Below are 22,460 nucleotides of genomic sequence, written 5' to 3'. Positions count from 1 at the left end.
TGTTTTAGATTCCACGTATAAGCAAAGTCATTGGGTATTTGTGTTTCTCTGACTTATTTCAGCAGCCTGTTAAATAAATGAAAGTAGGAATACTCTCTTCCGCTTAGCAAATGACCGGGAAAGCCCCTGGGTGACCCGGGGCCGGGAAGGCGCCACGGAAGGCACTCCGCACGCCCCGGGCGGAGTGCGGGGGGCGGCGCCCCTCTCTGGACAGCGTGCACGGCCCACTCCTGGGAACGCGCGGCCTTTGATCCTGTGCCTCTGTCCCTTGATCGAGCTTCAGGAGAGGCTCAAAGATGTGACCAACGAGGACAAATGATTTACGTCACAGCACAGTTTTTAAAAATATTTTAAATTCATTTATATTTTGAGATGGGGGAAGGGAGGGAGAAAGGCGGGGAGAGGAACACTGATGTGAGAGAGACACATCGAAACTGCCTCATACACGTGTCCTGACTGGGTACCCTACGACCCGGGCCCGCGCCCCGACCGGGAATCGAGCCAGCAACCTTCCGCCGTGCGGGACGACACCCGACCAACAGAGGCGCACTGGTCAGGGTGCTACCTGACCTTTCATTGGCAGCTGACACCCTGGGGTGCCCATGGGATGGGGTAATAAATGGTTGTTAAAAACCGGGCTACCATGTCCTTCCACGAGAACCAGGAACCAGACAAACATGTGCACTTGGCCACCGCACAGGCCTCTCAATGGAATCCTCAGCCAACTCGAGAGAAAGGGACCAGAGGGGCCAGGACAATCAGAAACGAAGAGGTGAGGCTGTCGTAACGTGCAGATCTAACTGGTGATGGGGAGCACCCCAAAGAACCAACGGAGAAGCTGCTGGAGGCCCTAAAGCAGTCCCCGAGGGAGCGGCAGGAGAGACCCAGTCCACAGCCTCCACGGGAGCGGCCGAGCGGCTGGCAGCTGTCCGGGAGACAGAGCGGGGAGGAGGCGGGAGGCGGGGCAGGCGGCACGCTGCTCTTTCTGGTGTGAAGAGAGGGGAATGGGGGTCGGGAGCCGCAAACTGAGGCCTGCAGGAAGAGGGTGGCGCCTCGAGTCCTTGAGAGGGCGAAGGAAGCCGGGCAGGGCCTGCGGGCCTGGGCCTCTGCCTCCTGCCCTGGGGACGGGCACAGGCCCTAACTGCAGGAGCCAGGCTGATGCCCCTGATGGGTGTCAGGGCCTGGGCAGCCGCAGAAGGCTCAAGCTCAAGAATGGCTATGGGTCAGCTTCTCCACCCGAGACAGGCCGTGTCCTGCGGCCGGACTCCAGAGGGCGTCACGGAGTCACGGAACACGTTCCTTTCCTCGCTCACTGGCCGCATCCCCCTGGGACAGGATGCTGGCCCCAGCAGGGCAGGCCCTGGTTTCTGTTGAGTGCTGCAGCCCCAGGACCTAGAACAGGGCCTGTTGCTGCAGGAGCTCAGCACAGTGCCTGCCGGACGGGCGAACAGCACCGGAAAGGCACGGACTGTCTGGGAGGGGCCGGCTCCTCACAGGCGACCTGGCCCGCACCTCGTCTCACACGACGCTAAACCCCACACGAGTCGGACCCGAGCTCTGCGAACGGCACGGAGTGGGTTCCTAGAGACCCAGGGGCCAGAAGTGCCCGTGAGAGTCCGCCGAGTCCCTCCCTCCCTGGCCAGCCCTGCCCTCCCTCCCTCCGTCCTCCTCTCCTTCTGCCGCCCCTGCACTCCCCTGCCCCCCCCTGCCCCACGCATCCGCACTGAGCTCCTGAGCTCACCCGAAATAAAAGTTAATTGTAAAAGACCCATTTATTATGCATTTGAGGTATGAAAAATATGACGTTGTCTTTATATATTACGCTAGCTTCAGGAAACACAGTTTTTCAGAGGTTCACATTTGACTTCAGGGTTCTCGCTCTATTTTCTTTAATACAGTCTTACGTACTTCGATCTCACAGTCTCCTGGAGGACCACTTTTAGGGACCAAGCACCCTCAGGCGGAAAGGGGCAACCGGGCCATTCTGGGGGACATTCGAAGCGAGGAGCTCTGTTTCCTGGCTCATCCCAAGCAGGAAGCCCCCGGGTAGAGTGGTCACCCGTGACTCCACCAAGGGCTGCGGTTCCTGAGGTTCCAGTCCGCACCCCTGCACCCCCAGGGAAGCCCAGGGCGCCCCCCAGTTCTCCCGGCTGCTCTGCTCGGGGTGGCGGCTCTCCGAGGCGCACAGCTCCGAGACACGTGGAAGAGAAGAACTGCTTTAAAGACCAATCGGCCAGCTGCATTACAATTAATGTGAGAGGCCTTTAAGTCTTTCCTGTTATTTTTCTGAGTGTGTAACACCTATAATACGTTCACGGTAGATTTCTACCTTAACGGGCTTGGAGCTTACAGTATTAGCCGAGTAAATGCGTTAACGGCACTCAATCTAAGAGAAACATCAGTAACGAAGAAAAGGGGATTCTACAGACCGAACACACAGCAAAGGTAAGAGAAGCTAATAAACTGTCGAAACGTTACTCCTTCTCCCTAAACAGGCAAAATTTCACTTTAGAAGACAAATAGTAAAAGTTACCTTTCAGAGACGGTAGTTTCTGAAGTTCCCTGTTATAGGTGATGCTGAACCTGGAGGAATTCTGCCGCTTTTCCTTCTTCGCCGTGGGCTGAGGGGGCAGCGCTTTGACCCTGGCGGACACCGCCGACGGCACCGCGATGAGGCTGTTCTTCCTGCTGGGGACCTGCTCGCGGAGGACAAGCGAGAACACACGTGTCAGGCGGTCTGACGTGACAGCACACTCAGAACACGGACAACACACACAGGAACGTTTCACTCTGGGGGCGTCCTTTCCACCCGACTGTGGACCACGGGGTTCGGTGGTTTCTGGACGTGGGGCCCCACCGCCGCTTGCAGTGCTTGCTGTTGGGAGTCACACCCGCAGTCACACCCGAGTTCCTGTGTCTGCCTTTGGGCTTCTGGGTGTCTCCCATGCAGGCTGACACACGTGTGTGTGTGTGTGTGTGTGTGCATAGGCCGATGGTGACGACCCTGCATGGATGTCCACGTACAGTCCCCGGGGCCTCCCTTGGCAAAGCGGACTCAGCAGACGCGAGGAGGCGCAGACCCCGCCAGGGCACACGGCCCTGGGCTGGCGGGGCGGACCCCGCGTGACCACGCAGGGCTTTACGAGGCGGGAGAAGGCAGCGCGGTGACAAAGCGGGGGTCGGCAGAGACGCGCACGCGCCACACTGCTGGCTGCGGAGACGGAGGAAGGGGGCCCCGAGACACGGGGCGCGGGCAGCTTCTAGAAGTTGGAAAAGGCAGGGACACGCACTTTCTTTCCTCTAGAGCTTCTGGAAGGAACTGGTTATGCCGACATCCTAATTTCCGCCCCGTCTCTGAGCCCTAGAACTGTGAGATAAAAAGTCTCTGTTCTCTTCAGCCCCTAAGTTTGCGGCCACTGGCTCAGCAGCAGCAGGACACCGACGGATGACGGACGCCGCACCCACGACGACGGGTGTCCCTCCCCGACCACCGCTTGGCCCCCGGGGTCGGCGCCCGCTACCGGGCAGCGCTGCCCCTTGAGCCTCGGGAAACCCTCGCTCCAGCTTCCCTCTCGGGCTCCGGACCCAGGGCTCGTCCCCAGGCCGCGCGCCCCCTGGACTGTCCCTTGACACACAGCCGGCTTTCGAGGTGGGGAGCAGGGCAGGTGCTCAGGCGGAGGTGGGTGAGCGCGGGGGGTGCGGCAGCAGAGCGGGGCGGGGCCAGCAGGCAGCGGCTCCGGTGGGCGTCGGTCGGCCACCCAGGTGCTCTGAGCAGCCCAGGCGCTCCCCCTCCCCGCCCTGCAGTCTGCCCAGGGAAATGGAGTTCGCACCCACCCCACGTGCTCCGTGGGAGCCAGACTTGTCCCAGAAACAAAAACCCACAAGCCCCCTCCAGTCCTGCAGGGCCGAGGAGGGCGGGCCTGCCGATGCAGACAGACCTCTAGCTATTTACTCTCATCACTGAACAGAATTTCCACTAGGAAAAGTGCTGCTCTACCTTTTAACAAGGTTGTAAGAGCACCGTGCCTGGGAGGTTTTCCCGGATGTCAGAGCGCCACATGCAGGGGAGTCTGACCAGGAGCAAGGGCCTCCTGGGCCCGCCCCCCGCCCCCAACAGCCTGCAGCTTCTTCCTCCCAACGGGCTGTCTCGGGCTCCGGCCCTGACACCTGCCACTTCCCACCTGACCGCGACAGCCTGGGTCTTTCCTCCTCAAAAGCCCCGACCACAACTCCCCCCCCTCGGGGTTCCCCACACCGAAGCGTTCTGCTCGGCTCTCCTGATGGCCTCAGAGAAGCCTGGTGTGTGTGGGTTCACCGAGCTGCCACAAACGGCCCCCCGGGAGTCGGCCTGTTGTAAGTGCTTCACACACCAGTGTCCCGCAGATGGAAGTGCACACGTCGGCTCCAGCACCGCCCACCTGACAGCCTTCGTGGGCGCCCGGCCCACAGGCCAGAGGAGAGCTCGTGCGGCCCCCGCTGCCCCCCGACAGAACGGCCGAGCACGAGCGGCGGCCCGGCCGAGCCACGGAGCAGAAAAGGAGACCCACAGTCCCCACAGCCCGCTGCAGGCTGCACCTGTCCGAGGAAGCCACGCCCTCCCCAGGCCCCCTGCTCCTGCCACGCCGCCTCGGCCCACGGGCCCTGCTGAGCGTGCACCCCCTCAGGGCAGGCAGAGTGGCCTCCAGAAAAGACGGCCTGGGCCCCCCCCCCCCCCCCCGGTGTCCCACCCCAGTGCCTCCAGCCAAAGGGCGTCTGCCAAGCGCCCAGGCCCTGGGCCAGGCCGGAGCCCGCGGACACCCTCTCTGTTCTGCTGTGCCGCCCGCCCCCTTCTGTTCGCAAGGAGCCGGGGCTCCCTGCGCCCGGGGCCCCGAGTCCGCCTCCCCTCTGCACCCAGCGTGGCTGTCACCTTGTGCTCACGTGAGGATGATGAGGTGGGTGTCTTTCCCCCAGCGAGGGCTGCCAGTTCCGTGAGAAACACGAGGCTGCCCAATGCCCGGCGGCAGCCCGAGGGGCCTGCGAGGTCAGGGAAGCCCCTCTGGGGGGGGGGGGGTGAGGACCTGCAGGAGGGCAGCAGTGTGCGCATGCACCTGTGTGCTCGAGGAGCCATGTCCAGGCGGGTGTCACCAAGAGCCAAGGGCCCAGCATGGCCACAGGTCACAGCGGGGAGACAGGGAGGCACGGGGTGGGCCTGGAGTGGCCGCAGACCCCTCAGAGCCACCAGCCCAGGTTAGAGAACCTGACCTTGACCTCAAGGGAAACCTGAGGCTCAGGGAGAGGGTCTGAGTGTGGTAATGACACCAATACATCTTCCTTTTCTCTCTGTCCTCACCTGGGGACGTTTTCTCATTGCTTTTAGAGGGGCGGGGAGAGAGAGACTTCAGTGTGAGAGTGCGTCATCGACCGGCTGCCTCCCACACACGCCTGGGTCGGGGCTGCAGGTGCCCAGGACCCAGACCGGGGGCTGGGGGTCAAACCCACAAGCCAGGGATGCGCCCTGACTGGGAACCCGACCCGCCACCTTTGGGTTACGGGACAACGCCCAGCCCACGGGGCCACGCCGGCCAGGGGCCCGTCTTCCTTCCCGACCGGCTGCGCAGGCCTCGGTGTGGCGTGGGCTGGAGGGGCAGGGGAGCCGAGGAGCCACAGCTGCCCGGACAAGAGACGAGCACGGCCGATGGGAGAGCACCACACAAGGCAGAGAATTCCGGGGGAAATCGAGGCGCTGGCCGACAGAGTGGAAATGCAGAGGGAGAGGCCGAGGGGTCAGGGAGACCTCCTGGACCTCTGGCTGGCATGAGGAGGGGGACAGTGGGGCATGCTGCTGAGACGGCAGAGAAGCACGGGGAGAAACGAGCTGAGCTGAGAACGTTCCGAGCCTGAGGTACACTTCTGTACTATGTCATGTTTTAACGAGGTGTGTTGTGATGAATGAAGATAAAACGCCCAAAAAGGAAGCCCAGGAGGGCCCTTTCCCTGGGTCTCCAGGCCCCTCCTAAGGGAGTGGCGGTCCCCGCCCCCCCACCCACGGGTCAGGCCGTGGGAGCCCAGGAGGGTCCCAGTCCACGCGGGAACAGGGCCTCCCTCCCATCTCGCCGCTGACCTCCCCTCCCGTCTCCCCTTCCTCCCTCTGCTCCCTTCGTCCACTTCCGTCCCTTCACCAATCCGTCTTCCCCTCCTTTAAATTTAACCTTAAACTTGACACTTCACACTAAAAGGCGATAGCTAACGCAATTCAAGGTGCTCCCACTGGAGGTATCTTGGAAAACACTGCCGGGGCGGAAGGCAGCTCCGTCTGCCCCACCTTTCTGTGAAGCGGGAGATGGTCCGATGAGACTGGAAATGTGGCTGCTGTGGCTGGGGAACGGAACTCCCAAACTCAATGTGCTCTTCACTGATTTAAACAGACACGTGCGGCCCAGGGCTCAGGTACTTTGAGAATCCCGCGGGAAGCACGGCCTGAGGTCAGAGCAGCGTTCCTTGAGAGCCAGGGGTAACCCCACCTTTGAAAACCCACTCGTTTAAGGCAAAGCGAAAACCAAGGTCCTCGGCGCGTCCTCTGGCTCCCCCCGGTGGCGGCAGCGGGGAAGGCGCGTGTTCGGGGCCGGGGAGCCGCACTTCCGCACAGGCTGCTCCCAGACCCGAGCGGGAAGCCCGCCGGCCACGGAACCAACACCGAGGCGCAGGCGAGAAAATGCAAGACAGTCGCGTGTGGGGTTGTGCTGAACCAGACACCCCTGGCGCTGGGGGGGCCCCCAGTGTTCTCGGGAACCTTGGAGACGTTTTACAGCCGGAACCGTTCAGACGGATTTTCCCTGTGACTTAGGAAAATGTCACCGTGACTCATGCTGGTGGCAGACCGGCTCCCCAGCTCCCCAGCTCCCCTAGGTGCAGGGGGGCGCCTCTCCGCCCCCGCACGCTCCCTGACGCCAGGCTCCGAGGAAAATGGCAAGTGCAGAGAAGCCTCGAGTTAGACCAGGGTCCTCAAGGGCCCCGTCCAGTCAGGGAGACAGGTCCCAGGCAAAGGGGGGGGTCCCAGGCAGTCCGAGTGCCAGTCACCAGAGCCAATACTTAAATGTGACAGATGGAAAAAGTGGGTCCCACGATGGGCTCAGGAATCCTCCTTAAACCTCAGGGCAAGTGGACATGAGCTGGAGCCGCAAGGATGGAGGGGTTCAGTGGAGGAGTGCGGGGGCCCGGGAGAGGGTCCCCGGCGGCCCTCAGAGCGGGGTCCCTCAGGCCCTTCCCGGGGGGGCTGCCGGGTGTGTGACAACACTGAGACACAAGCTGCCTTGGCACCCACCGTCACGTCCACTCTCCCTGGCTGCCGGCACGCGGCCGGACGGCCTGAACGCGGAAGCAGACCTGGGGGGCCAGCTGCCGGCCGCTGAATCAGACATCGGGGGGGGGGTCTGGGAAAACGGAGCTCTGCCGCCATGCTCTCGGTGCGCTTCTGTGATGGCTTCTCACGAAAACGTGCAGTTCGTGTTAACGCGTGACGGCTGTGCTGCCGTCGTTCTAGATGGATTCACGAGTAATCTAACGCTTTCCGTTTTAATTTCTACTGTGAAACCTATCAGCCAGCCACGGACCACTCGGCGAAGCTCTCGGGACCCTCGCTGGCTCTGAAGACTGCGCAGGGGCGGTGCCGCGGCCCCGGGTGCTCCAGCACTGCTGCCCCGGGCGAGGGGGCTACTCTCAGACACACGTGCCCGGCGGGCAGGGCCTGCGAGCGGACGTACTGCACGTGCGTGTCGGAGGAGACTTCCCGGGGCGCTGGTCTCCACAGCGGGCCACTCTGCCCTCCGGGAGGCATCTGGCCTCTCCCGGGCGAGGCCGGGGATGCTGGCGAACTCCCCCCAGAACACAGGGCCGCCCGGGGAGGCCCCTGCCCCCAGAGCAGTGGATCCGACAGGAGGCTCTCGGGGCCCACCAAGAGCCTGGCTGGTAAGTAGGGCAGGAGTGGGCGCTAGAAAGGGGACAGCTGTGGAAGAGCTGCCTCCCCACTGGCCCCAGGGAGGCAGGCTCCTGGCCCTCCTCCCCCGACAGCGATGCCTTCCGATCCCCTCATCTTTCTCCAACGGAGCCTCGGGGGAGAGTGAACCAAAAGGTGGCAACTGACAGTGGAGAATTCCATTTCCTACATAATAATTACACAAGAATTTAAAAAAAAATTAAAGCAGGATCCCTTTGGGTCACCTCTGAGTCTCTCTGCAGTCCGGTCGAGGGCTGCACGGGCAGAGCTGGGAAGAGGACCGTGGGGGATGTGCCGAGGGGGGCCCCCAGCAGAAGCCCGAGTCCAGGCTGGGGCCTACGGAGCGGCTCTCGGTGCTCCGGGTGCAGGGAGTCGGGGACTCCCCTTTCCGGGGTGCTCATCACGGGTGCCACCCCAGAAACACACCCGCCATCAAAACGACTTTCCTGTCCCCTTCCAACCGACCAAAACTCTGGCTGCGGGGACAGTAACTAGAAAGTCAAACAGATTTTCTTGAAAGGATATTTTTCATTAGCGTGTGATTTATGTTGCCATGTAATGGGCGTTGTTGTTATTAGATGAGTTAATCAATATTTTCACCATTCCTGTTCTAACCTCCACCTGCCCTGTCCCTAAGCAAGCCCGGCTCCTTGTCTTAGACTCGAGGGTGAGGGGTGCGGCGGGGCAGCGGCAGGGACACGTAAGGGGGTGGGTTACACACCGAGGGAGAGAAGTTATTCCTAAAGGTAGGTGTCAAAAGGAGCCACCAAGATGGAGAACAGATTGTTCAGCTTCCTTTACAGCAACACATACTGTGTCCGAGCTGCTGTAGAGACTTTCAAACAAACACCAAGCCGAGGCAGGACACGCAAAAGGCACAACCAGAGGCCGACTCCTGAACGACCTTGCACGGGCTTAACACGGACCACTGCGGACTCAGCGCAGGAGCTACAACACAAAACCGCCGCTGCCTGGCCTGGCCCGGCCCCCCAGATGGCCTTTAGGGCTCGCCGAGCAACTGACTAAGATTCTAAATACCCACGAGATGCCCCCGGGCGTGCTTCCACCGATGTGAGTGTCACACCAAGAACGGCAGCTCCGAGACGAGCTCCCTCTGTCCGTCCCTCCAGAGTGTCCCTCTCCAAGTGGCCCGTCGGCCCACTTGCGGCCTCGCCCCTGAAAAGTGCGCCATGAAATAAACCGGCAGTAGGGACTGGGCAGGAACTTTTGTTTCCAGGACGCGTGTGGGTGAACATTCTACTTGGAGGAAAGGAAAAGAAGAAGCACCAACACACATTATTCAAGGAGCAGAAGTTTCCAGGAAACTTCTAGGTTTCCTTTCCAAGGAAAAGGCAAAAACCGTGACCAGTATTTTGTCATACCGGAAGGTAAATCCTGCCAGACATACTGCAGGGAAAACTTCTTTCGGGGGGCCCACCCCTCGTCTGTCCCACGGAGTTACAAATAGCCAAATCTGAAACTGTCCACATCGCTTTAGAGACGAGGAAACAGGGCCAGGGGTCAGGTCGCGGATTTTGGGCGCTGGGAGCTAACGGTCTCCTCGTCCGAACTCGGGGCCGAGACACTCACCCCACGCCGCTCCACTCCCTCGCCCTCTGCCCCCAGACGTCCTTCCTTCCCGAAACCCGACAGGCAGCCGGTCCTCGTCTGAACCCAGAGCACCGTGCAGCGCACGCCGCCGCCTATATCCTCTGTGTGGCCAGGCCAGCTCACAGCCAACGGGGCAGCCCACACTTGGAGCCGTGTGCTAAGGTGGCCGCAGGCAGGCCACGTTCTGGGACACCTTCTCTGTGGCGATGACACCCAGAGCCGGCCACGCCAGGCAGTGTCTGCGCATCTCGGCCTGTGCAGCCGAGCGTGGGAACCGCCCTGACGGAGGCGCGTGCGCTCACGGGGTGGCTGAGCGAAGGCTGGCCGGGAAGGGGGCGCCACACGAAAAGCAGCATGGGGACGGCAAACCAGTGTGCACGTCCAGGTGCCCATGCCCAGGTCCCAGGGACCCTGAGAGACGGGAGGGGAAGAGCGTGCAGCCACGGCCTGGTTCACCAGCTCGGGTCAACCTCATTTGCTGAGTGGGCAGAGCTCGACATGAAGACCCAAGACGAAGACGGAGGGAACAGCAATAAAAAAGCAAGGCTCGCCCTGGCTGGTGTAGCTCAGTGGATTGAGCTCGGGCTGCGAACCAGGCATCGCAGGTTCGATTCCCAGTCAGGGCACATGCCTGGGTTGCAGGCCATGGCCCCCAGCAACCGCACACTGATGTTTCTCTCTCTCTTTCTCCCTCGCTTCCCTCTCTAAAAATAAATAAAATCTTTAAAAAAAAGAAAAAAAAGTAAGGCTCGACTCCAAGTTCAGATGAACTCAGGCCTCCATCTGTATTCCTGCAGAGGAACCGACACAGCCACCCGCCTGCGCCACGCCGAGGCTGCCAGGTCGCTTCGGGCACCCTCAGGAGGAAGTAGCGGAGGGCCCCGCGGGTCGGGGTTTGCAGGGTGACGTCCAGCTCTGTAGCTCCGGCCCTTGGACCGCGGCACCAGGAAAAACACAGACAGCTGGGCCTCGCATCCACGCCGCAGGCCCCACCCCGAGGGTCCTCAGCGACTGACAGTCGGGCACCCAGTGCCCCTTAACCACACGCATCTGAGACATAGGCGGTTTGGGTGCCTTCCAGTTACTGATGGGTGTTTCAGGTTCGAGCTTCACACCGGCCGTCCTCACAGCCAGGTGGGTTCTCACCACCAGAAGAGGCACGAATGAACCAAACCCATCGATACGCCTTCCCGACGAGAACAGTGAGCGGACGGAGTCTGGCCGTGAGCGATCCGGGCGCGCTAGGGAGCCTCTGCAGTCTCAGCAGGAGACCAGCAAACCAGCAAAGAGAAACAGAGAGCGGACATCCTCCCAGAGGGACTGAGCTTCACGTGAGTCCGTTTGGTCAAGAGAGTGACAGGGAAGTGGGCAAGTCGCACGCAAGAATGCCACTGTAGAACTTGACTGTCTGCCGTAAAGAAAGGGGCGGAGAGAGGCTGGGCACAAACAGCCCCTGACTACTGGCTGTGAAGGAGCCCTTCTGGGTTTCTGCTTCTGGCTTTGGGGAGGGCGACAGATTTGCGGGACCCATGACCCAGCTCTGGAGAGCCCGACACCGCGACACCGGGCAGCCCCCGCTCTGCGCACGACCAGAGCGCCTGCGAGCTCTGCCTGGGGCGAGAAGGCAAAGCGGGGGGCTGGCTCTGCACGTGCTCCCAAAGCACAGCTGTGTCAGGGGCCACGTCAGCCCCGCTGGGCAGCCGCAGTCCTCACCCCGCATTCTAGCTGTCCCGTTACGAGCCCTACGTCACGAAGCAAGAGGAGTCAGAACTGGCCAGTACAGACAGAAAGAAAATGTGAAAGACTGGAAACTGTATGAAAATGCCCAAACCAGGTAAACCCATGCGTACAGACACTATGGGGGACAGAGGCTCAGGGGACCACGCACCAGGGAGCCGACCCAGGAAACCAGCAGCACCCAGCACAGCAAGGGGGTGGCCGGAGCACGAGCCGCCGGAAGAAGGACCCGGCGCCTGCAAAGGACGGGGCAGGATGAGAGCGGAAAGGAACCCGGGTAACTCCAGCGGCGAGCCGCCCAGCTGCTCCCTTTGAGGGGAGGGGAGGGAGTCTGAAAACACCGGCGGCACGGAGAGGCGCCGCTGCCGCAACAACGCTCGTGTTTACCCAAAGCAGAATAGTGAAAACCAGAATAACTAAAAGTGAGAGTGACGCAAGACATTAGGGAAAAAACCTCGTACAGGAAACATGACAAAACCATACATTTTGTCGGCCCTGGTGTTTCTGCCCTGCGTTCGAAGCTGCTCACGAAAAAGCAGAACATTTTGAGTATTGGAGAATACTTACCTCTGGCTCTATTCCGTCTTGTCCTTCTTTGAACTTTTCCCACTTTTTCCTGCTTTTGGTACTTCCTGGGAAACATCAAGAATTAATTAGGCTTCCCAAAGTTGAGGTTGCTAAACAACAGATAAATCAAAACGCAGTTTTACAACCGATTTAACAAGGACTCCTGATGGTTTTAATTAATACCATCAAGAAATTCTCCACCATATTGCTTAGGCAGCTGTACTCTACTGTATTGCGACGCCACCCTCCTGGCCACTCAAATTCGGATTTCCCGTTTTACGTATCTGGGGTTGAAAACTTTAAGCAGAAACAGACCAACCCAAATTCATACAGCACTGTCAGCATTTTGAAGGGTGCACACCTTTCTTCGCTCCCAGCTAAGCCCCGTGAGCGGGGATTTCTGGGGTGACACCGAAGCGCTCCAGAGCTCCACCTGAGGCGGAAACATTCTCCCCCCCGCCCCCCGCGCCCAGTGAAAACGCAACACACACGCAGCCATCGCCGCCGTCACCCCGAATAAGAGTGTTTCGGAGCCCCAGGGCGGCCCTCGGGAGAGCAAACCCTCCTAAGCATTAAGCCGAGTCCGCTCGCTCCCCGCCCGCGTCCCTCCGAGGCGGCTGCAGCCCCCACCCCGAAGCCCCTGCCCGGGTCTGCGAGGCCGGGTCAGCCACCCCCGCCGCCGCACCTGTCCCCTCACGCCCACGCCGGCCGCCGGGACCCCCGGCCCGGCCCGAGCACCTCCCGCCCGGCGAGAACCACCCCCGCCCCCACCCCGAGAGCGGGCAGAGAGGCGCCCCCAGAGCCCTCCGGACCCCGGCGCCGGGGGTCCGGGCACAGAACCCCGAGTCCCGCCGCGCCCCGCTCCCGGGCAGTTCCCCGCCGCCCCCCCGCGCGGCCCCTTTCCCCGTCCCTTCCCGCCGGTCCGTCTCGTGGCCCGGGCCCCGACTCACTTTCTCCTTCTTGGTTTTATTCGGCATGGCTGGTGCGGGCCGTCACCGCCGCCGCCCCCGCCGCCGGCCCCCCGCAGCAGCAGCAGCAGCGCCCCCGCCCCGGCCGCCGCCGCCGCCGCCGCCGCCGCCGCCGCCGCCCGGGGACTGAGCCGTTCGCTCGCTCGCGCTTCCCCTTTTCCAGGTTCCCAGAGGCTGCGGCAGCCGCGGCGGCGGCGGCGGCGGTGGCGGCGGCGGCGGCGTCTCTCCGCCCCTCCCCCGGGCCGCCCCACCCCTTCCCCGGGCCGCCCCTCCCCTCACCTCCCTCCCCGCCCCGGGCCGCGGCTCCCGTGCGGCCCTCCCCGCTCTCCCGGAGGCCCCGCCCCGCCTCCCGCCAGGCGCCCTGCCATTGGCCAACGCGCCGTCACGTGCCCTAACGCTCTCCCGCTTCCCAGCCCCGCGCGGGTCCGTGTCCCTCGCTCGCTCCTGCGCCCGTCTCCGGCTCGCGTCAGTCCGAGGCCGGGTGGCGGCGGCGGCGGCGGCGGCAAGGGTCCGGCCGCGAGGGCCGGGCCGAGGCGGACGAGCGGGCGTGGGGCTGCGCGTGCGGCGACCGGCCGGTGCCGGCGGTGGAGGTGAGGGACGGAGAGAACACGGGGTACGAGAGGCGCGGAAACGGCACGTCCGAAACGGATGGCAGCAACCAATGCCGTGTGCGCGGCGCGGACCGGCGCCAACGGCGGCCTCCCGGCCTCGTCCTGTCGCCGCCGCGGTGCTCGCGGAACTCCAAAGCACCCGCGCGCCAGTGCGCGGGGCGGCCAGGGAGCCGGCGGGCCGCGGGAGCGGCGGTTTCCCGGGGCCCCGCCAGGCCCCGCCCACCGGGGGGGCCCGTCCCGCGGAGACCCCGCCCACCGGCGCCTCTCCAGAGGCTCCACCAGCTCCAATGGGCTTTTATTGTATTCTTCGGTTTGGCTTGATCACGAACCACGGGAGGAAACCCCTGCAGGTGGACCACTAGTCACGTGGTTCTGTCCCCTCGCTGATGGCTCTGGAGGGAGGAGTTTACCGGGGGAGGTTAACTTTGACATGCATACTGCTTCCCCGGTGTGTCCAGTGCCCACACCGGCTGGAGCCCCGATGGCAGGCACCGGGATTGGAGGGGTGCAGGAGGCAGACCGTAGGAGTGGGCGCAGTTCACGCGTGAGAAGCACTGGCGCATCGCCGCGATGCTCAAGCAGCCGAATCTGGACCGGGCACTTGCAAATCATTGCGTTCTGTTCGGCCCCGGCTTTGCATTTCATTGAAAGTTAGCAGGCAAAGCATTTTTGGTTTATTCTGTGCCGCCCTGCGCTAGGAAAGCGAAAAGACCGAAGGAGGGGGGAAAAAAAGATCTAAAGTGAGGAGTGTCGTGGGAGGCCCTGAAAGTAAATTCTGCCTGCAGGTGTCAAAATGTGCGCTTTTAGAAGAATAATTGCTGAACAATCGAGAAGCCTCTACGTGCAGGAGCAGCGGTTGATGATTAGTATTTTAAGTGGGTTACGGTTTCTCCAAAACAAGCGGTTAAAAAATATGACGTGTAGAGCACTGCCCTAGTTAATTTAATACCGTTTCATTTTAAAATAAAATGCATGCTGTCAGTGGAATGCACCCAGTTTAAACCCATATCAAGGAGCAGTTGTTATGAAGCTATTAGTTTGTGACCACGGAGCTCTGAGGCGGCCGGGAGCTTCTCCCAGACAAGCCGGTGCCTCCAGGAGGACCCTTGCGTCACAGCCCCTGGCGGTACCGGGGTGTCGGGGGCATCCGTTCATTCGGCAGACGTCTGCTGGATGCCGGTCACGTGCAAAGCATGGTTGCAAGGGATCCCGTGATGGACAGTCCAGGAAAGTTCTAAAAAAAAGTTTAAGAGCTACTTTAATAAATGTTGTACCCAAGTACTGAAGGAAAATGGGAAAAACACAGTAGGAGGGGGGACCAAAAACACCCCGGAATGCTCTCCTGGAGGGCGGGCCCCTGTAGGACAGGCTCCCCCCCCCCCACTAGGTGCGTGTTCCGGGGCCCATCTGTATCAGTGCGCCAGCTGGTGTGGCTGTGAGGGGCTGCCTTGGGCGTCAGTTTCTCTGGAAGACAACACGTGTGTCCATTTCACGACTCACCTGCCCACACCACACTGAGTGTTAACAGTTTTTGACCAAGAATGCACGACCTTTCCCCCAGTGCCCCCCCCCCCGCCCCCATACTCACCGCATCTCACCCTTAGTGACTTTTGTTTCGTTTCCTGGATGAAAACAGTCCTCAAAAGGAAATGTTTGCTATGGGAGAGGTGCAACGCAGCAGCAGAAGCACTAAAACCCATCAAAATTGTTGAGTTCAAAACTGTTCGGAGCAGTGCAAAAACATTTCGATAGGTGTATTTTTTATCAGATGGAGAGTAGTACTTCAAAGGTGACTGACGTTTAAACATGTAAGAATGAATACACAATTTTCAATAAATAAATTCTGATTTTGGGGGGTGTCCCCTCATGTAATTCCATGTCCATGTGTATAGGATGAAATACAATGCCTTTCTTTTTCCTTCCTGAATCCCTGTTCCCCGGGGGCGGGGATAAGACGGGACAGAAATAACTCGGCCCGAGGCGGGGAGAGGTCCAGCGCAAGAGCATTAGTGACCCGGGATTAGAGGGTTTGGGGGGGAGGAGGGCACATGCGGCGGGTGGCAGGCGGCGGGAAGCTTGCTGGAAGGCCAGGTCTTGTGCACGGCTGCAGCGCACTGAGTGCTGAGTTTGAGTTCTTGCCCTGAGCCTGGGCCCGCCCCCACTCCCGTGCCTCCCTGGGGAGAGGGAGGCACTGGTGCCGCCAGGGCCTGGCTGGCTGAGGCCCCCTCAGAGCCCCTGTGCAGGGAGGGAGGCAGGGAAGGGGGGCTGAATACTCCCACCCCTTTCCTCTGCCCCGCTCCCTCACCTGTGCCTCCCACTGGCCCAACCAACCACCTGGAGCCAGAGGCCCGTGAGGCCAGTGATGTTCCCTGGATGCTCTGCTCCAGGCCATGGGACGTGGCAGAGAAGGGTGGGGGTGAGTCTCCAGGGACCTCAAGTGCAGGATAACTCGGCAGCAGGGAGGAGTGGAGACGCGGAATAAGAAGGTCCGGTTTCCACGCAGACCCTGCGCGACCTTGGCACAGACCCCGTGAATCAGTGCTTCTCCAGCAAGGCGGTGCTTCCTCCCAGGGGACGGCCGGCAGCGTCTGTGGAGATGCTGGTTGCCACAGCTGGGGGGTGGGCGGGTGCTGCTGGCATCTGGTGGTTAGAAGTCAGGGTGCTGCTGAACATCCCACGGGGCACAGGACAGCCCCCACGACAACGAGTCCTCCTGCCTCGAATGTCAGCCGTGCGCCAGTGGAGAAGCCCTGGTCTAAACCCATGTGAAAGGGGCGTGACACGGCCCGCCCCGCCCGCTCTGCGGCTGCTGTGGGCCTCACGGAGGGGAATGGGCGTGAGGACGGTACTGTGTCTGTAGACTCCGTTTGGGAAGGAACGCCCTGCCCCCCAGAACGCTCCGGTCCCCGCACCAGCACGCAGGATCCCCTCCCTCCCAGGTCCTAACCTCGGTCTCGGGAGGCCGGAAACGACCACCTTTGTGCCGGCACTGCCATGCAAGCCACAACCGGAAGGTAATGAAGTCGCCTTCCTAAAAAAGCCTTTAAAGTATTTTAAATTGATTTTTATTGTACTTTTTCCATGACTATTTATCCCCACTCTACCCTCTTCTGCCTCCACCCCCCCCACACTCACCACACTGTTGTCCGTGTCCGTTCCACGTCCCACCAACAGTGCACAGGGGTCCGCTTTTCCACATCTTCACCAGCACTTGGTTTTTTCTTTCTCTCGCTTTTTAAAGATTTTATGTATTTCCAGAAAGAAGAAGGGAGGGAGAGAGGAGAGGAACATCAATGTGTGGTTGCCCCTCACCCCCCCCCCCCACTGGGGATGTGGCCCACAACCCAGGAACGTGCCCCGACCAGGAGCTGAACCCGTGACCCCTGGCTTGCGGACCGGCACCCAATCCACTGAGCTCCCCCGGCCAGGGCTGGCCTTTCCCTTTTGAGAGCTAGCCAGCCTGCCTGGTGGGCAGTGATAACGCATCGTGGCTAGATTTGCATTTTTCTAATTACTAGTAACGTGCAGCATCTTTTCATGAGCCTGTCGTGTGTCTGTTTATCCTCGTTGGAGAAACACCTAGTCAAAGCTTTTGCCCCTTTTTTAATTAGGCTTGGGTTGTTTTTTTTTTTCCGGATTCATTGGGGTCCCTTCCATAGTCTGGATGTGAACCCCTTACCACGTGTACTTTTTGAGAACATCTTCTCCTGTTCCGCAGGCTGCCTTTTCTCTCCGCCGACCGACCGTGACCTTTGGCGCCCAGAAGTTTTATGGGGAAGGCACTGACCTTCCCGCCGCGGTTGCCACATCCATAAAATGGGTGTGGCGATCTGCCCCGCTCTAGACTGCCGTGAGAAGGAAAGAGAAGATAGGGGCCCTGTGACCTCTCTGCCTCAGGAATTTGTGATCGATCGCCTCAGGGGTTAGGGATGGGCTGTTCCCCTGCTCTCTCCTGCCCCGCACCCCACCCCCCCCAGCTGAGCACCGTGCCTGGCAGGCCCTAAGGCACCACCTATTGTCATGCAACTCAGGGGTCCGGGGAGATTGTCCCCTTCTTTCCTGAGGGGCCCCTCGTGCATTCCCACGGCACCTGGCGTGTTCCAGCCCCTCCGTAAGTGTGTGTGGGCCGAACCTGGAGCCTGTCCCCTGGCACTTGAAAACACGTCCGCACGTACGGGCTGGGGTTGGGGTGCCTCGGCCAGCCGCACGTCCATGCCGGTGTCTTTGGGCCCCGCAGGAGCAAAGGAAAGTGGCCCAAAGGCGAACAAAAGCCACGTGCCCAGCGTATTTTCCCTGAGACTCTTGGCGTCTGTAATCATTCACTGTTTGCAGGGGAAGACGGCATTCCGATGTGTGTGCTTGGCATCCGTACCCTCTGCGTGCTGAAACCCCTGCCCAGCGTCACTTGACGTCCACGCACTGCAAGGGCCTGCTTTTGCCCCAAATACGTTGGGGGGTCCCTCCCTCCCTCCCTCCCTCCCTCCTTCCCTCCGTCCCTTACTTCCCTACTGAAGACTAAAGCAGAGCCCTCAAAAAGTCCGTGTAACACGCCTTCAGGGTTATTGGGATTAAGATTCTGCACACTTCCTCTGGCTACACCCAGAAAACGTAACTTCCCTTCAAAACCCTCTCCAAAGCCCAGCTCTGCACCCGTGCCCGGAGGGACGAGGTCGTGACAGCCCAGGAGATGCCTTGACTTAGGGCGCGACACCCCGCACCCCACAGAGACCCCACAGAGCGAGACGGGCCAGACAGATGTGGCGAGAAATAGATGAGGCCGCTCGGGGCCCAGACTGTGACTGGCTCCTCTGGACGTTGCTGACCACTAGACAGTACTCAGCCCCCCGCGTGCAGGCTCGTCCGCTGGACGCTTTGCCGCTGTTACAGATCCACAGTGAACCTGTTCTGTAGGCATTCCTTGTGCACCTACTGCGTGCTCAGTGACTCACCAGGACTCGCGAGGACTGCAGTGGTCTCGGAGGTGGGCTCCACTCGAAGGGGGGCCAAGGGAGTAGAGGAAGCAAATAAAGGTCCTGACACAAGGTGGCCGCGCTGTCCCCACCCTGGCACTTAGGCGTGGCCCCTGTGCGCCCAGTGGTTGCTCACGGCACGGTGAGTCACTGGCCCTCGCCCTCCACGCACAACCGCCACGTGGTCATCGCCTTTCAGGAACTCAGAGCACGGGCGAGTCCGTGTCCTCGGGCTGCTGTGACAAAGTGCCACGTGCCGGGTGCCACGCGGTTCTGGAGGCCGGAAGTCTGACATCCAGGCGTGGGGTCGCTTCCCTCCGAGGGGTCTGGAGGGGGGACCCCAGCCCAGGACTCTCCCCTGGGCTTGCAGGCGGCCGCTTGCCCCCCGTGTCCTCACATCTCTTCCTCACTGTGTCTGTTTCTTCGTCCCAGGCTCTCCTTCTCATGAGCACACCAGTCACTTTGGGTGAGGCCCACCCCGACGAGCTCACTTTAACCTGGTCACCCTGTGGAGGCCCATCCCGGGGTCCGGGGGCTGGGACCCCAGTGTGCCTGCTCTGGGGGCGGAGGCAGAGTGGACACCCCACAGCAGGAGAGGCCGCCTGGTGACCCCAGGCCCGAGGGGGTACAGCTTGTCTAGGTTGCAGGACTCGATGAGCCTGCCTCGGAGCGTTTTACTCAGGGGTCCTGAGCTCTTCCCACCGTCCCGTAAGGCCCCTCCACGCAGACCAGGCGAGGAATGGAGAGAGGGGAGCAGCGAGAAGGCGGTGCCGGGAGGGAGCGTGCCCCTCCTCGAGGAGATCCCCGGCGGTGGGGGCAGCGTGAGACCCCCAAGATGCCGAGGCGGGCTCTTGTTGAGCCTGGGCCCGTCGGGATGGTATCCGTCAGGCATCAAATGCTTCGTGGTCAGGCCCTAAGGTGTGTGACACGGGGCTGGGGGAGAAGGACCGGGCAGTTTGGTGAGGGAGAAAGGTGGGGAGGGACTGACCAGGAGCCCAAAGGTGGAGGTGGGGCGAGTTTATGAGAAAGTAGGTCATTCCCTCAATCTCAAGGGTTGCAGGCGCTGGGAGGGTTCAAAGTCACCAACCTGGCAGCTGAGCAAGGTTTTCCAGAGCGATGAGAGGAGGCCGGGAGGATGAGCGCGTCGGCTGGGATGAACCTTGGGGCCGTTGCTCTAGCGAGGGCAGGCTGCGCTGAGGGCCCAGGGCCCAGAGCGGCAGCGGGGCCTGGGGAGAGGCCCCTGCCCACCCCCGCCCTGGGGCCCGCCTCTCCGCACCCGGGCAGGCTGGCCGCCGCCAGCAGAAGGGGGGACACATGGCACCTCAGCAAAGTGCCTGTGACTTGAGTCCTAGCCCCCAAAGAAGCCGGCGGAGGTTAGGGGCCAGTGGTGTTTCTCAGCGCTGTTTGGTGAAACCCTGCCCGCACCCCTCCCCTAGACAACCGTGGCAGCCTCTCAGCCTCTGGGGGTCCCATCCAGGCTGCCACCTTCATGGGGACAGGGCCTGAGGGTCTCCGGGGCCTCCACAAAAATCTGGGGCCAATAAAAACACCTGTATGCCGTGTGTTGAAGTTACGTCCATTGTATTCATTGATTAAACTGAGTTTAACATAAAGCTATCTTGAAACCGGTTGCTGGGTTAGGTTTGCCTACTTTGGGAGGATCCCTGAGGACACACTACCCACACTACCACCCTGAAACCTAGGCACTTGGGGGGTCCCCACCCAGGGCCTTGAGCTTCTGAGGGCCCCTTGCTGGCCCGGTGCCTTCAGCAGAGCCCCCGGCTGTGGAGGCCAAGGACACGACCCCTCGGGAGCCCACCCTACCCCCTCTGGACTGCACTCGGGGTCCCTGGGATCCTGGAATTCCTTGTCTCCAAACCCCGATCCAAGACTCTTTCTGGGGTCCCTCCAAGGGCCAACCACACTGCTGGGTGCACAGCCCTAGGCCCAAGGAAGGGTGGGGCCAGACTGTAAGGGGCGGGCTGAGCGGGGCGTGGACGGGGGCCGGGATGTCTGCAGCCAGGCGCACGGAGCCCTGGCAGACGCGGGCCGGTCTCCGTCTGTGCTCCTGGGCCCCAGCCCCCAAGTGTGAGGAGTCCTGGGCCCAGCCCCCAAGTGTGAGGAGCGGGCCTGTGGGCGCACACGGAGCAGGGCAACAAGCCACACCCGGAGTCAGTGAGGTGGTCAGTGCATCGGTGAGACTCACCAGCAATGAACTTCAAAATCAAGTTTTCTACAAAATCTTTTAAACACAGTAGTCTGTCCTTACTCAAGGGGTGGGGGGGCGTGTTCTCAGCCCCCGGTGGGCGCCTGAGACTGTGGGTACGACCGAACCTTCTACACACATTTTTTCGTGCATGGACACGTCTACAGTAAAGCTTCGCTTACAGACTTGAACGGGGACAGCAGAAGACAACAGTGACCAGCAGGAGCACAGACAAGCGTGACGATACACCATAACGGAAGTGGTGTGCATGCGGTCGCTCTCTCTCCAGGTACCTCATTGTACTTGTGCGGTTTCACGGGCGCAAGGTTCGTCCTTGCCTTGCACCTTAGCCAGGTCGGCGCGTGGCCTTTTTCCTTTCCTTCTTGAGTCGAGAACTTTCACCTTTTCACTTGAAGGGCCCGCCCTGGCTTCTCCGAGGTGTGTCCCAACTGCCGGCTTCGCGGCCCGTGCGCTTCGGGGCTGTCGTCAAACGAAGCAAGTGTGCCCTGGACACAAGCGCTGCAAGGGCACCGAGTGACCAGAAGGCGGGGCGAGTCCACAGATCGGAGACCCTGGGCTCGGGGACAATTCCCGTGCTGGGCGGGGAGGGAGCTGGATGGGGCGAGATTCCATCACGCTGCTCAGAACGGGACACAGTTCACCGCTTATGCACCGTTTATTTCCGGTGTGTTCCATTTCGTAGTTTTGGGCCGGGGTGGACCTCGGGTAACCGAAACAGCAGCCGAGGGGGACCCCTGCACATCCGACCGCACGACGGGATTACACACGTGTAGCCGGTGGGTGTGCTCGGACACGCATCCGATGCACACAGGGGGCCCTTCTCACACTGAGAGCCCCTCTGCTTCTGAGTGACGCAGACTCCAGCCTGCGGGGTCCGTGTGTCGTGGCTGCGACGGACAAATGCACGTGGACTGCAGAAGTCCTGTGGAGAAAGAGGGACAGCGTGGCCGCTCTCTGTAGAGAGAGAGGGGGCCCGACCCCTGCCTGGACAGGCTTTTATTGCCTTTCTGGGTACATTACGTCAGGATGGTCCTCATTTCCTACGCACAGGTCCGCTGTAGGTGATGGCCTTCCACAGGTAACCAAGGAAAGAACGTTGCTGATTCCTTCAAAGAGAAGATCAAGGGGAAAGGTGGTTGAACCGGTTACACTCCATACTTGGGAGGTTTGGCACCGACTTTGGGAAGTTACTTTGAAGATGTGCAGTAAACATGTGCTGCCTCCATCCAGGGTGGGGGAGCTTTAGCAAACAGCCAGCCTCGGAGCAGCCCAGGTACAAGGCAGGCCTGACTCCCCGCGGGGAAACCGGTCTGTGGGCTCGGCTCCTGTGTGCCAGCTCGCTCCTGCCCCTCGGGCAGGTTCCCCACATCTGGGCACCCGCCACACCGCCCCGAACTCACCCCCTCCCCCCCGGCCCCACGGCGCCCGGCAGCCAGGCCCACCAGGAAAAACCAAAGCCGGTCGTGTCGCTTTCCTACTCCAGGCCCTTTGGAAGCTCACCAGCGCCTTCAAGACGCAGTCCAGCCCCCTGGCGTGGCTTCCCAGGCCCTTGGCCATCGGCTTCTGCCGACTTCCTCGGTCTCATCCCTCACCCCACCTTGCCCCAGCGCACCCTCACTCCAGCCTGAATGACAGAACCCCGGTTCCTGCCCTGGGTGTCTCCAAGCCCCTGGCCGCACCGGAGGCCATCCCAGCCCTCCCCACCCCCTCTCCCCCCTCTGGCTGACCCTTTCTGGGCTTCTCCTCCGACCCCTGGCTGCCACACTTCCCTGAGCTCCCTGAGTCCCCGTTCTTCCC

The 22,460-nt window shown here is 61.4% G+C and overlaps 1 long non-coding RNA gene across 1 annotated transcript; it reads right to left on the bottom strand.

Moving 5' to 3' along the window:
- Nucleotides 1-2,138: 2,138 nt before the first annotated feature.
- LOC118497896 lies at nucleotides 2,139-13,068 on the bottom strand. Its single transcript, XR_004900411.1, has 3 exons — nucleotides 12,838-13,068; nucleotides 11,888-11,952; nucleotides 2,139-2,696 (listed from the first exon to the last, which is right to left on the bottom strand). It is a non-coding gene; the product is annotated as an uncharacterized LOC118497896 (long non-coding RNA).
- Between the last annotated feature and the right edge of the window lie 9,392 nt (nucleotides 13,069-22,460).

Source organism: Phyllostomus discolor, chromosome 1, assembly GCF_004126475.2.
Source record: "Phyllostomus discolor isolate MPI-MPIP mPhyDis1 chromosome 1, mPhyDis1.pri.v3, whole genome shotgun sequence".
NCBI classification, from domain to species: Eukaryota; Metazoa; Chordata; class Mammalia; order Chiroptera; family Phyllostomidae; genus Phyllostomus; species Phyllostomus discolor.
The sequence above is the reverse complement of the archived record's forward strand: the minus strand, read 5'-3'. Positions and strand labels throughout refer to the sequence as shown.